The 12296-nt window shown below is 40.4% G+C and overlaps 1 long non-coding RNA gene across 1 annotated transcript; it reads right to left on the bottom strand.

Annotated features, from left to right (window-relative positions):
* Positions 1–4826: 4826 nt before the first annotated feature.
* LOC309974062 lies at positions 4827–6566 on the bottom strand. The gene is made up of 3 exons (XR_014326852.1): positions 6432–6566; positions 5478–5648; positions 4827–5194 (listed from the first exon to the last, which is right to left on the bottom strand). It is a non-coding gene; the product is annotated as an uncharacterized lncRNA (long non-coding RNA).
* Between the last annotated feature and the right edge of the window lie 5730 nt (positions 6567–12296).

Genomic DNA, 12296 nt, shown 5'->3' with positions numbered 1-12296 from the left:
TGAGGTGGATAGACCTAGAGCCTGTCATACAGAGTGAAGTAAGTCAGAAAGAGAAAGACAAATACCATATGCTAACACATATATATGGAATTTAAGAAAAAAAATGTCATGAAGAACCTAGGGGTAAGACAGGAATAAAGATACAGATCTACTGGAGAACGGACTTGAGGATATGGGGAGGGGGAAGGGTGATCTGTGACAAAGCAGGAGAGAGGCATAGACATATATAGACTAACAAACGTAAGGTAGATAACTAGTGGGAAGCAGCCACATAGCACAGGGGATATCAGCTCGGTGCTTTGTGACCGCCTGGAGTGGTGGGATAGGGAGGGTGGGAGGGAGGGAGACGCAAGCGGGAAGAGATATGGGAACATATGTATGTGTGTAACTGATTCACTTTGTTATAAAGCGGAAACTAACACACCTTTGTAAAGCAATTATACCCCAATAAAGATGTTACAAAAAGAAAAAAAAGAAAATATATAGCTGAAGGGTAAAAGGGTTGGAATAGATATACCATAACAGTAAAAACAAAACAAAACAACAACAACAAAACTGGAGTGGCTAAGAAAATATCAGAAAAAAATTATATTTTAAGATGAAAATTTTTACTAGAGACAAAGACATTTTAAAATGATAAAGTGATTATTCCATCTAGAATGCATAATAATTATAAACTTATATGCACCTAACAACAGGACTCCAACATACAATGAAGCAAAATCGACACAACAGAAAAGTGAAACAGACAGTTCTACAATAATAGTTGGATACTTTAATACCCTTCTTTCAATAGCAGAACAGACAGAAAATCAACAAGAAAATAAAAACCTTGAACAGCATTATCAATCAAGTAGACGTAACAGCCATCTATAAAACATTCCACCCAACAGCATCAGAATATACATTCTTTTCAAATGCACATGGATATACTATATGCTAGGCCATAAAACAAATTTCAGTACATTTTAAAGGACATAAACAATACAGAGAGTGCTCTCAGATGACAACAGAATGCAATAAGCAACCGTTAACAGAAAGAAATTTGTTGAAAATCACAAATGGAAATTAAAGAATGTATTCCTAAATAATTCATGGGTCAAGTAAGAACTCATAAGGGGAATTAGAAATAATTTGAGATGAATTAAAGTGAAAGTATAACATATTAATATTTGATTGGTCCCACATACTCTTCTGAAAAGCAGAGGGGTTAGACAAAGAGATCTAAATTAATTAAAAAATCATTTATTATTCTGGGAATAAAAAGAACTGGGCTTAGTCTCAGTTTTGCCTTTATCTTTGTGTCTGTTGATTATCTTGGAATAGTCATTACATAGTCAAAATACAGTTGCCAGCTCAGGAATCAAATACTGTCATCTCTAGGGCTACCATAACAAGATACCACAAACTTGTTAGCTTAAAAGAACAGAAATTTATTTTATCACAGCTCTAGAGGCCAGAAGTTCAAACTCAAAGTGTTGAGAGGGCCATGTTCTTTCTGACGCCTCAAGGGGAGGATCCTTCTTTGTCTTAACCAGATTCTGGTGGTGGCCATCAGTCACTGGTGTTGGCAGTTTTTTGATTTGCAGCTGCATCACTCTGGTCTCTTTCACTGTTGTCACATGGAATTGTCTCTGTGTGTTTCTGTCTCTGGAAACAATTTGAATAGAAATTTCTATTTTTAAAAAACAAACTGTTGATTATTATGCTCTATTTAGATACTTCCTATAACCCACACCCACCTCCATTTCCCCATATGTATTTGAGAAAGAAAGAGGAACTCCTCTGAGCTATCATATTGGAAAGAATCAATAATACAATGTTTTACTAGAGATGCCTCTTATCTAAAATATTTGAATTAAATATAAAATCTGGGGAAATTATCACCCAGTTTCCCTCCTCTAGAGGCATGTTCTAAATGATAGACAGCAGAATATTTTATACCCATGAGGTTTGCTGACATTATTGATTTGGTCCAGGATCTGTATTTTCTCTAAAGAAAACAGTATTCTCTCTTTATTTTCTTTAATATATAATGTTGGTGTCTTAAGTTTATTGTCAGAGAGGATGCTTATAGTTCAAATGGTTTGGTTGTATTTCACCAGTATTATTACAAGAGTGTCAAACAATGGCTGGGCTCCAGGATAGACCTCGGTCCCTTTGTACCACTGGGATACTGATCTGAAAGCCACTGTTTTCTTATATTCCAAAGACCAAATAAATAAAACAAATAAATAAACAAACAAAAAAAACAAGTCAATGAAACTATTTTAAAACCAACTCTCTTTTCTTCCTCATCCATGTTAATTCTCTTCTACCTAAAATTGCTTCCTGGAAGTGATTTTTATGTTTCTTAGAGCTTCTTTATGTATATATATCCACACTAATGCATATAAAACTGTGCCTTGTAGATCTTATACTTTTTCCATTTGAATAACTATTTTCTCATGTCATATAGAGTTTATTCATTGTCCTAGATATGCATTTTTCCTGTGTATTTGAGCATCATAGGAAGATAAATTCTACTCTTGAAAATGTTAACTGGTCACTGAGACACAGAAAGCTATTATTCTTACCAGTTTTCAATAGTGAGTAGATTCTGTAGGGGTGGAATTTTAAGATGTAAGTATACTGTTTTTCTACACTCAAATTCCGTTCCCCTTATCATAGAAATTGACCAGTGAAGTGTGCTGCTGACTTTTCAGAATCCATGTACATATAATCCATTAGGGTATTAGATATAACATTGGTCAGAAAAGCATACTGTGAAATGTTGCTTTTATTTAAACTCCCACTATTTTCACTACATGGTTTCAAGATTTTACTTCATTATTGTCCTCTGGTGGTGGGCTCTGTGAACTGCATATTTACGGGTCTGGAGCACATATCTTCCTGGAGGTATACAACTCCTCAGGTACCAGCTAAAGAGTAGATGATAAGAAGCATTCAGATTTATTAAAACTCATTAAGAATATCAGTAGCCTGACTGTTGTTTCTAAAAATATAAAATATTTATCCTTCTGTTGTCAAACAGAAGGTATTTCATGAAAAGAAGTATAAATCCTTTTTTGCTTGCAATAGAAGAACAATAATTGAAGATATTCTTCATTTGGACCAAATACCTTCTCTGAAAATATAAGTTAAAATAGGAGTAGAAATTTCCAAAATATTCTTTAGGGAATAAAACTCCACATATAATTTCAAATTATAATTTAATTTTACCTTAAATTTAAATATCTATATTGAATTTAATTTAAGGAAGGAAGAAAGAAGAAAAGAAGGAAAGAAGGAAAGAAAGAAAGAAAAAAAGAAAAAAGAATGGAGGGAGGGAGGGATGGTGGGAGGAAGGAAGGAAGGAAGAGAGGAGGGAAGGAAGGGAGGAGGGAAGGAAGAAGGAAAGAAAGAAAGAAGATAAAGTAAAATAAAATAAAGTAAAATATAATAAAGTTATTAAATTAAAAACTACTTATTAAGAAAAAAAAACGAACGGATAGAACCTTTGGATAAATGGCGGAAGCAGAGCTATACAGACAAAATCTCATACAGAAGCATACACTTACAAACTCACAAAAAGAGGAATAGGGGAAAAAATCATAAATCTTGCTCTCAAAGTCCACCTCCTCAATTTGGGATGATTCTTTGTCTAAATGAGGGAAGGAAAGAAGGAAGGAAGGAAGGAAGGAAAGAAAGAAAGAAAGAAAGAAAGAAAGAAAGAAAGAAAGAAAGAAAGAAAGAATGAAAGAAGATAAAGTAGTATAAAATAAAGTTATTAAAATAAAAATAATTATTAAGAAAAAATTTAAAAAAAAAGACAGAACCCTAGGACAAATGGTGGAAGCAAAGCTATACAGGCAAAATCTCACAGAGAAGCATACACATCCACACTCAGAAAAAGAGATAAAGGGGAAAAAATGATAAATCTTGCTCTCAAAGTCCACCTCCTCAATTTGGGATGATTCGCTGTCTATTCATGTATTCCACAGATGCAGGGTACATCAAGTTGATTGTGGAGCTTTAATCCGCTGCTTCTGAGGCTGCTGGGAGAGATATCCGTTTTTCTTCTTTGTTCTCACAGCTCCCAGGGGCTCAGCTTTGGATTTGGCCCCGCCTCTGCGTGTAGGTCGCTGGAGGGCGTCTGTTTTTCACTCAGACAAGACAGGGTTAAAGGAGCCGCTGATTCGGGGGCTCTGGCTCACTCAGGCCGGGGGGAGGGAGGGGCACGGAGTGCGGGGCGAGCCTGCGGCGCCAGAGGCTGGCGTGACTTTGCACCAGCCTGAGGCTCACCGTGCGTTCTCCCGGAGAAGTTGTCCCTGGATCCCGGGAACCTGGCAGTGGCGGGCTGCACAGGCTCCCCGGAGGCGGGGTGTGGATAGTGACCTGTGCTCGCACACAGGCTTCTTGGTGGCGGCGGCAGCAGCAGCCTTAGCGTCTCATTGCCCGTCTCTGGGGTCCGCGCTTTTAGCCACGACTCGCGCCCGTCTCTGGAGCTCCTTTAAGCAGCGCTCTCAATCCCCTCTCCTCGCGCAGCAGGAAACAAAGAGGGAAGAAAAAGTCTCTTGCCTCTTCGGCAGCTCCAGATCTTTTCCCGGACTCCCTCCCGGCTAGCCGTGGTGCACTAACCCCTTCAGGCTATGTTCACTCCACCAACCCCAGTCCTCTCCCTGCGCTCTGACTAAAGCCCGATCCTCAGCTTGCAGCCCCGCCCACCCCCGCAGCTGAGTAGACAAACCTCTCGGGCTGGTGAGTGCCAGTTGGCACCTATCCTCTGTGCGGGAATCTCTCCGCTTTGCCCTCCGCACCCCTGTGGCTGTGCTCTCCTCCACGGCTCCAAAGCTTCCCCCCTCCGCCACGCGCACTCTCCTCCCGCGAAGGGGCTTCCTAGTGTGTGGAAACCTCTCCTCCTTCACAGCTCCCTCCCACTGGTGCAGGTCCCGTCCCTATTCTTTTGTCTCTGTTTTTTCTTTTTTTCTTTTGCCCTACCCAGGTATGTGGGGGAGTTTCTTGCCTTTTGGGAGGTCTGAGGTCTTCTGCCAGCATTCAGTAGGTGTTCTGTAGGAGTTGTTCCACGTGTAGATGTATTTCTGGTGTATCTGTGGGGAGGAAGGTGATCTCCGTGTCTTACTCTTCTGCCATCTTCCCCTCCCAGGTATCCGTTTTTTCTAGACTTTTCTTTCTTTAGCTCACAAAGGGGCCCCTGAGGATTAAGCAGAGGAACGTCAGGGTTTCTTCCAGGCCAGCTTCAGCCCCGGGATGTTCAGGGCAGACTCTCATTACAAACCTCAGTTTCTGAGGCTCCTGGCTTATGGCCATTTAGTATAGAAGGAGGCTCCTGGCTGGGGAAGGCTCAGACAAAAAGATGCAGGTTCTAATCTGTGGCAGTGGGCAGTGGGCGGGGGGCGGGGGGGGGTGTCAGTGCAGGAAGAGGCATTCCCTGCCTTAGGCATTTAAACCATTGCCTTCTCTTCAGGATGGCTCACCTGCAAGATTCTGTGGGGTCCGCCTCCTGGCACCATGCTACAATTGCCGGATTTTGGGTCTGGAGCAACCCAGGTCTTCGTCCGGCATTTCCGGAGAGTGCTTTCTCTTCGGAGCACGTCTGGGGACTGGCTTCTCTGCTTCCACCTTGGCTGGCGTGGCCAAAGGAGCATCTTCCAAGGGGAAGAGAGGGAAGACATTCCAGTTTGGAAGAATAAAAGCAAAGACACACTCTTCTCTACCTTGTCCTGCCCCAAATATAAATTCATAGCACCGTCACATTTTTACAACTATGGACTTAAAAAGACCAAGAGGTTAAGGGGCCTACCCAGTGTTACACAGGTAGTGGAGAGGTGTTCTGTTCAATGGTTAGGTTCATGTTGGGGCTCCGGATTTACAGCTGATAGGAATGTGAGGACAAGCTCATGCCATTTCAAACATTTCCAAGTGATACTGAGAGAGATGTTAAAGGTGCAAAACGAGGGTGCTGAATGACCTCACAAAGTGGAAATGGTGGGCCCATTTTAACATGAAATTGAAAAGAAATTCATGACAAAAGGACATAATAGAAAATGACAACATAATCATAACACTCCCCTCTCCCGTGGAAGTAAAATTCATTAGAATCCTCTCTCTCTCTACCATGAAAGGATGAGATAAAGTCTCAGCAGCAGCCCCCGTGAAAAACATGGTCAACAGGGTGAAGAGGTGTTACTAAGACCATATGGTGCGACTCAGAGAAGCAAAGAGACAACTCTGCCCTTAGCCTGATGAGGCCCACAGGAAGGAACATTTGTGGCAACCTTGGATAGTGTGGCAATGAGAGAGAACCTTCTTTAGGAGGGGACTCCCTGCTGCCGACCTTGAAAGAGCAAATATGGGACATGCGTTTACTGTGGCTCTTGCAGAGGCGATGTGCCCAGAGGTTGGGCCACCCTGCTTGACAATCAAAGCACCTTGTATTCCTGTGCTGCTTGAAAGCTCCAATCGCCGGATTTTGGGTCTGGGGCAACCCAGGTCTTCGTCCGACCATTCCAGAGAGTGCTTTCTCTTCGGAGCACGTCTGGGGACTGGCTTCTCTGCTTCTACCTTAGCTGGCGTGGCCAAAGGAACATCCCCGTAGAGCCGGTAGCCACCAACCAGGCAGTATGTCTCCCCGTGCCAGCCCAAATGCGTTTCTCCACACCCGCGGTACAGGACATGGTAGTGACCAGGTGTAGGAGGAGAAACGGGAGGCACTGCTGCTGCAAAGAAAATCAGAACTGATCAGTCACTTCTGCTGTGCACAGTCTCCTGCCAGAATTTCCCTCTCTCATGTCTCTCCCAGTTTCTGGCTGAAGAACTTTTAACCTACTTGACGTCCAAAACACAGCCTTGGCCCATCATCTCTATGAGTCCCTAGAGAAGGGACACTGGCTGCAAAAGCAATCCCTAGAGCCTAGGGCTGCAGCAGATGAGGAAGTCTCTTCACCGTTCCCAGGGAAAACAGTAGAACCCGAAAGTAATTGCAATCATGATCCTCTCCATCTCTCCCTTCCACAACAGAGAAAACATTTCTTGCAGTCTGTCACTTCTGAGGCTTTCATGGAAATGTCTTTCAGGTTTTGGAAAAAAATAATCTAATATAAATTTGTTAAGAACCCTGCCCACCTTGGCAACCCTTCTTGGCCCCATTTATACTGCTATTTCAACCACACTGAACTCTAGCTGTCTAATACTTTTATGTCGATTAGAACAAGGACAAATACTGAGGCAGAGTGATCAGGAGACTCAGAACCGGGTTCTGGATACCAAGTCTAGGCTCACATCAACCCAGCCTCCTGGGACACCATCTCCTCAGCCCTCCAGTCTCATTAGCACTTCATCACCCCCCCTTCGTTCTTACGGTCTTCCCATCAATATGGCAACACCCTCTCCCCTAGTACCCAGCAACTCAGTAAGGGATGTGTCTGAGGGGACCGATATAGATGTCTCCATGATAGTACAGTGGTGCCTGGGTTTGAAGGTGCGGTTCAAGAGTGGCCCTGTTCCTCAAACCACTCCATTAACAATTTGCCAACAAAAATGCACTTGTCTTTTGTTAAGAGGCCAATCAGGAAAGGGTCTGAATGGAAGCATCCTGTAGCCCAAAGGGTAAGGCTACATTTATAAAGCTCAGAACCGTCCTGCACACTTGTCCAGGGATGACCTTTCACTTGTCCTCAGCAGTGAGAACTGTGCGTCCCCGAAGGCGTCCCAGGTCACCGGTATTACTTACATCTGGGAAGGTGCTCAGCTGTACGTAGTTGGCAACCCCCACAGGAACATGTGCCAGCCAGGTGAGGTTGTGTGTGTATCATACCTCCTGTAGAGTTGCCCTGTCTGGGTGTACCTGCTGCACTGCCCACCCAGGGAACAGAGCACAGGTTAGAGTACACATACACTATCCGGTCACACATTCTCACACAGACAGCCAAAAAGATTGGTATCTGGTGGAGAACTGGTAGAGAAGTTTCTCTGAGTGCAGCCCGTTTGCACAGTTATGCTGCCATGGAAACTCTGAGAATGCCTGTGAGGGCATCACTACCCAGTGAGGTCATATATGGAACCTTTGACTTGAGGGGCAGGCTTGAGGAGGAGGGGCAGTTTTGTGGAGGAGAACAGGGTAGAGGCAAAGGTACTCTGCCTCGCCCCTCACCCCTGGGCCTCCCCACCCATGCCCTAGTGTAGTAGACACCCCACGTGGGGTGTGCCAGTGGGCTGGCACAGCCGCAGGGGCCACAGGAGGGCAAGAGAGACCCATATCCTGAGTTTGGCTTGAGAGACAAGATTAACGTAAGAGACAGCTAGGTTGTATGGCACTGAACCTAAGAGGCAGAGATTTGTGTGGCCTGGGGAGTCAGGGAAGGCTCCTTGGCAGTCGGCCTGAAGAACAAGTGAGATTTGGACCCATGCGGAAGAGAGGGAAGACATTCCACTTTGGAAGAATAAAGGAAAAGACACACTCTTCTCGACCTTGTCGTGCCCCAAATATAAATTCATAGCACCCTCACATTTTTACAACTGAGGACTTCAAAAAACCAAGAGGTTAAGGGGCCTACCCAGTGTTACACATGTAGTGTGTACTGTAATTGTATGCTTAGGTTCTCTCTCCCTTAGAACACTAAAAGCATTTTAAGGACAGAGACCATGTGTCTTTTGTTATCCCTCTATTTCCAGCACCTAGCATTATGGCACATAATATTTGTTAAATTTATTTGTTGTCTTAGGGAAGGTGAACTGGAGATCTGAAGAATCAGGAAGCCTTACTTCTCATTTACATACCTTTTTATAATTCTTGTGGTTCTTTGTTATGGCAGTCCCTGGAAACTAATACACCCAGGTACAACTTTTTAAAACTTTTTATTTGGAGATAATAATAGACTCACAGGAAGTTGTAAAAATAATACAGAGAGGTCCCACATATCCTTCACCCATTTTCCCCCAATGGTTACCAGATGCTTTCAGACCAAAGAATAGAAAAAATTAGAATATGAGATGTTTTAAATTCTTGCATTTGTACTTTTTTAAGTGGTTTATTTTTCAACTTTTCTGTCTTCGTTTCTAATTTAAAAGACTATGAGATATATCCCCTCTTTTTTTGGATTTCCTTCCCATTTAGGTCACCACAGAGCATGGAGTAGAGTTCCTTGAGCTATATACAGTAGGTTCTCATTAGTTATCTATTTTATACATAGTAGCAATAGTGTATATATGTCGATCCCAATCTCCCAATTCATCCCACCCGCCCCCACTTCCTCCCTTGGTGTCAATACGTTTGTCCTCTACATCTGTGTCTCTATTTCTGCTTTGCAAATAAGATCATCTATACCATTTTTCTAGATTCCACATATAAACGTTAATATATGATATCTGTTTTTCTCTTTCTGACTTACTTCACTCTTTATGACAGTCTCTGGCTCCATCCACGTCTCTACAAATGACCCAATTTCATTCCTTTTTATGGCTGAATAATATTCCATTGTATATATATACCACATCTTTTTTATCCATTCCTCTGTCCATGGACATTATATGTATACATATAGCTGATTCACTTTGCTGTACAGTAGAAATTAACACAACATTGTAAAGCAACTATATTCCAATAAAAATTAATTTTTTAAAAAATTAGAAAAATAAATAAATAAAAAGAACTTACAGGAATAAAAGGCATTGAAGTTAAAAAAACAAGCAAAACAAAAAAACAGGCTATGAGAGATTTCAAGCATGCCATTTCAAGCTACCATGTCCCTAAAATACCACATGCAGATATAAATAACCTTTATTCTCAGTAAATGGAAAATATGACTTAATATGATTCTATAGAATTTTGAATAGATGAATTCAACATATAGGTGTGAGGCTTGTTTTTTAGCCTAATTTGCATAATTATTCTCATGTTTTTTGTTTCTCATTTGGTTGATGTAGTTTAGCATCAGTATTCTTTAGGTTTCCTGTCATCAGCCATTCATTATGGGCATTAATTAAACACTGTACATATCACTAGATATACATATTTTTTAAGCTGTATAATGGTGAAACTATCATGAAAGCTAAAGTTTGAGGTTGTGATAAAAAAATTGAAGCCAGATATTTAGAAGGTCTGCAATAAAAAGAATCTTAGCATTTAAATGAGTTTAGAAGCACTGAAATACAGGAATCAGCAGATCAATATTATACTATCTATCTCGAAAAGAAATGAAAGAAGGTGTGTGGAAAAACAGCACTCTCATTTGTCTGCAGAAAAAGAAAACTGGAACAACCTCAGTGAAGGTCAATTCAACAATACAAACCAAAATTACAAATGAACATAACTCTTTTGTCCAGCAGTTCAGCTTCTAGGGCATATATATGGATACACTTACACATGTATGAAATGACATATGTAATGATTACTTATTGCAGCATAATTTGTAACAGTAAATATGTGGAAACCAGCTAAGTGTCCACCAATGAGGGGTAAATTATGGCATATCCATCATTTAAAAAAAAAAAAAGTTGAGAAAGCTTTTTATGCATTTGTATGGAAAGATATCTGAAATAGATTACTAAGTGAAAGACAAGCAAGGTGAACAGGTATATACTGTAATACTAATTAAATAAAAGTAAGAGACATAATATACACCCACATGTATTATTTATTTTGTATTTAAACCTATTAACCTTTTATTGAAGTGTAACATATATATATACAGAAAAGTGCACATTGTGTAACCTCAAAGAATTTTCATAATTGAACATACCCATGCAACTGGCACCAAGAGTCTAGGTCCTAGATCAAGAAACAGAACATTTCTATCACCCCAGAGGCCTCATCCTGTCCCTTCTAGTCACTATGACCACTCTACAAGAGTAGACATTATCCTGATTTCTAAAAGCATAGGCTAGTTTTGCTTGTTTTTGTACTTAATAGGAATTGACTCATAAAATGTATACTCTTCTGTGTCTAGCTTTTTCATCCAGTATTGTATTTGTGCAATTCATCAATATTGCACACTGCTCAATATCATTGCTGTTTAGTATCCCACTGTGTAAAAAAATGGGCCACAAATCATTTACCCATTCCACTATTTATGGATATTTGGGTAATTTCCAGTTTGAAGCTATTATAAATAGCACTACTATGAACTTTCTAGTATATGCATATGCATGTCCATATACCTAGGCAAGGAATTGCTGAGGATCCGCATATCTGCAATTTTAATAGTACTGCCATACAGTTTGCAAAATTGATTGTACCAATTGACACTCCCACCAGCAATGTGCAAGAGCTCCAATTGTTACAAAACCTCACCCACACTTGCTATATTCTGTCTTTTAAATTTTAATTATTCTTGTATTTGTGTAGTGATATTGCACTGTGGTTTTAACTTGCAGTTCTCTAATGACTGATGAGGTCGAGCACCTTGTCACATGCATTTACTATTTGCTATTTAGATATACCCTTGTGTGAAGTATCTAGGTGTTTTGCCTAATTTTCTATTGAATTATCTGTCTGTTACACTTTTAAATTTTGAACCGTGTGAATACTAATTTTTAAAAATTTTAAAGTAATGTAATTAAAAATATACATAAATTTTATAGTGCTCTATGCTGCATGTTCTCTCCTTCGAGATTTATAATATACTAGTATTTCAGAAGCTCTAAAAAGTCTTAAAATTTTCACCACAGAACAGTCGGAGAAACGCTGTTTCCATTCTTGTCTAATTTTTAGCTTTCATGGAATTAATAATTGTTTCCTTTTTCTACTTGCGTATATTTTTAAGTTCTCTCTCGAATTTTATCAAGTATTTCATTAGATCTATCAAACATCTATCAATATAACTACCCAAATACTCAAAATTAGTAAGCTAAATAAATTCGATTACACTAACCAGTCTTTCTTCTTGGAGTCTGCCATCTTCCTTCTCTGGTGAAAACGACTGCTCTCTAATTCTGCCACATATCTTTCACCCTGGAATTTCCCGTCACATTCTCCTGGTCCTTTTTTCTGGATCCCACATCTTTCTCTTTCTTGTCTTGCTCTCATGTTTCGTTGGAGCACATCCTCTAGTAACTTTCCCTTAAAAAAAAAAAAAGGTGGATGGATGGATGGAAAATAAATGTTTTCATCCTTGTATATGTGAAAATGTTTTTATTCTACTCTTACTCTTGATGGATAGTTTGACTATAGGATTCTAGGTTGGAAGTTATTGTCTTACAAAACTTGAAATTTCACTGTAGTGTTTTAGCGTAAAAGTGTTATTGTTGAGAAACCCAATGCCATTCTAATTCTCATCCGTTTATTCCTGCTCCTTCCA

This window comes from Leucopleurus acutus (genome assembly GCF_964270905.1).
Source record: "Leucopleurus acutus genome assembly, chromosome: 17".
Lineage (NCBI taxonomy): Eukaryota > Metazoa > Chordata > Mammalia > Artiodactyla > Delphinidae > Leucopleurus > Leucopleurus acutus.
Note: the sequence above shows the minus strand (reverse complement) of the source record. Positions and strands in the feature narration are given on the sequence as shown.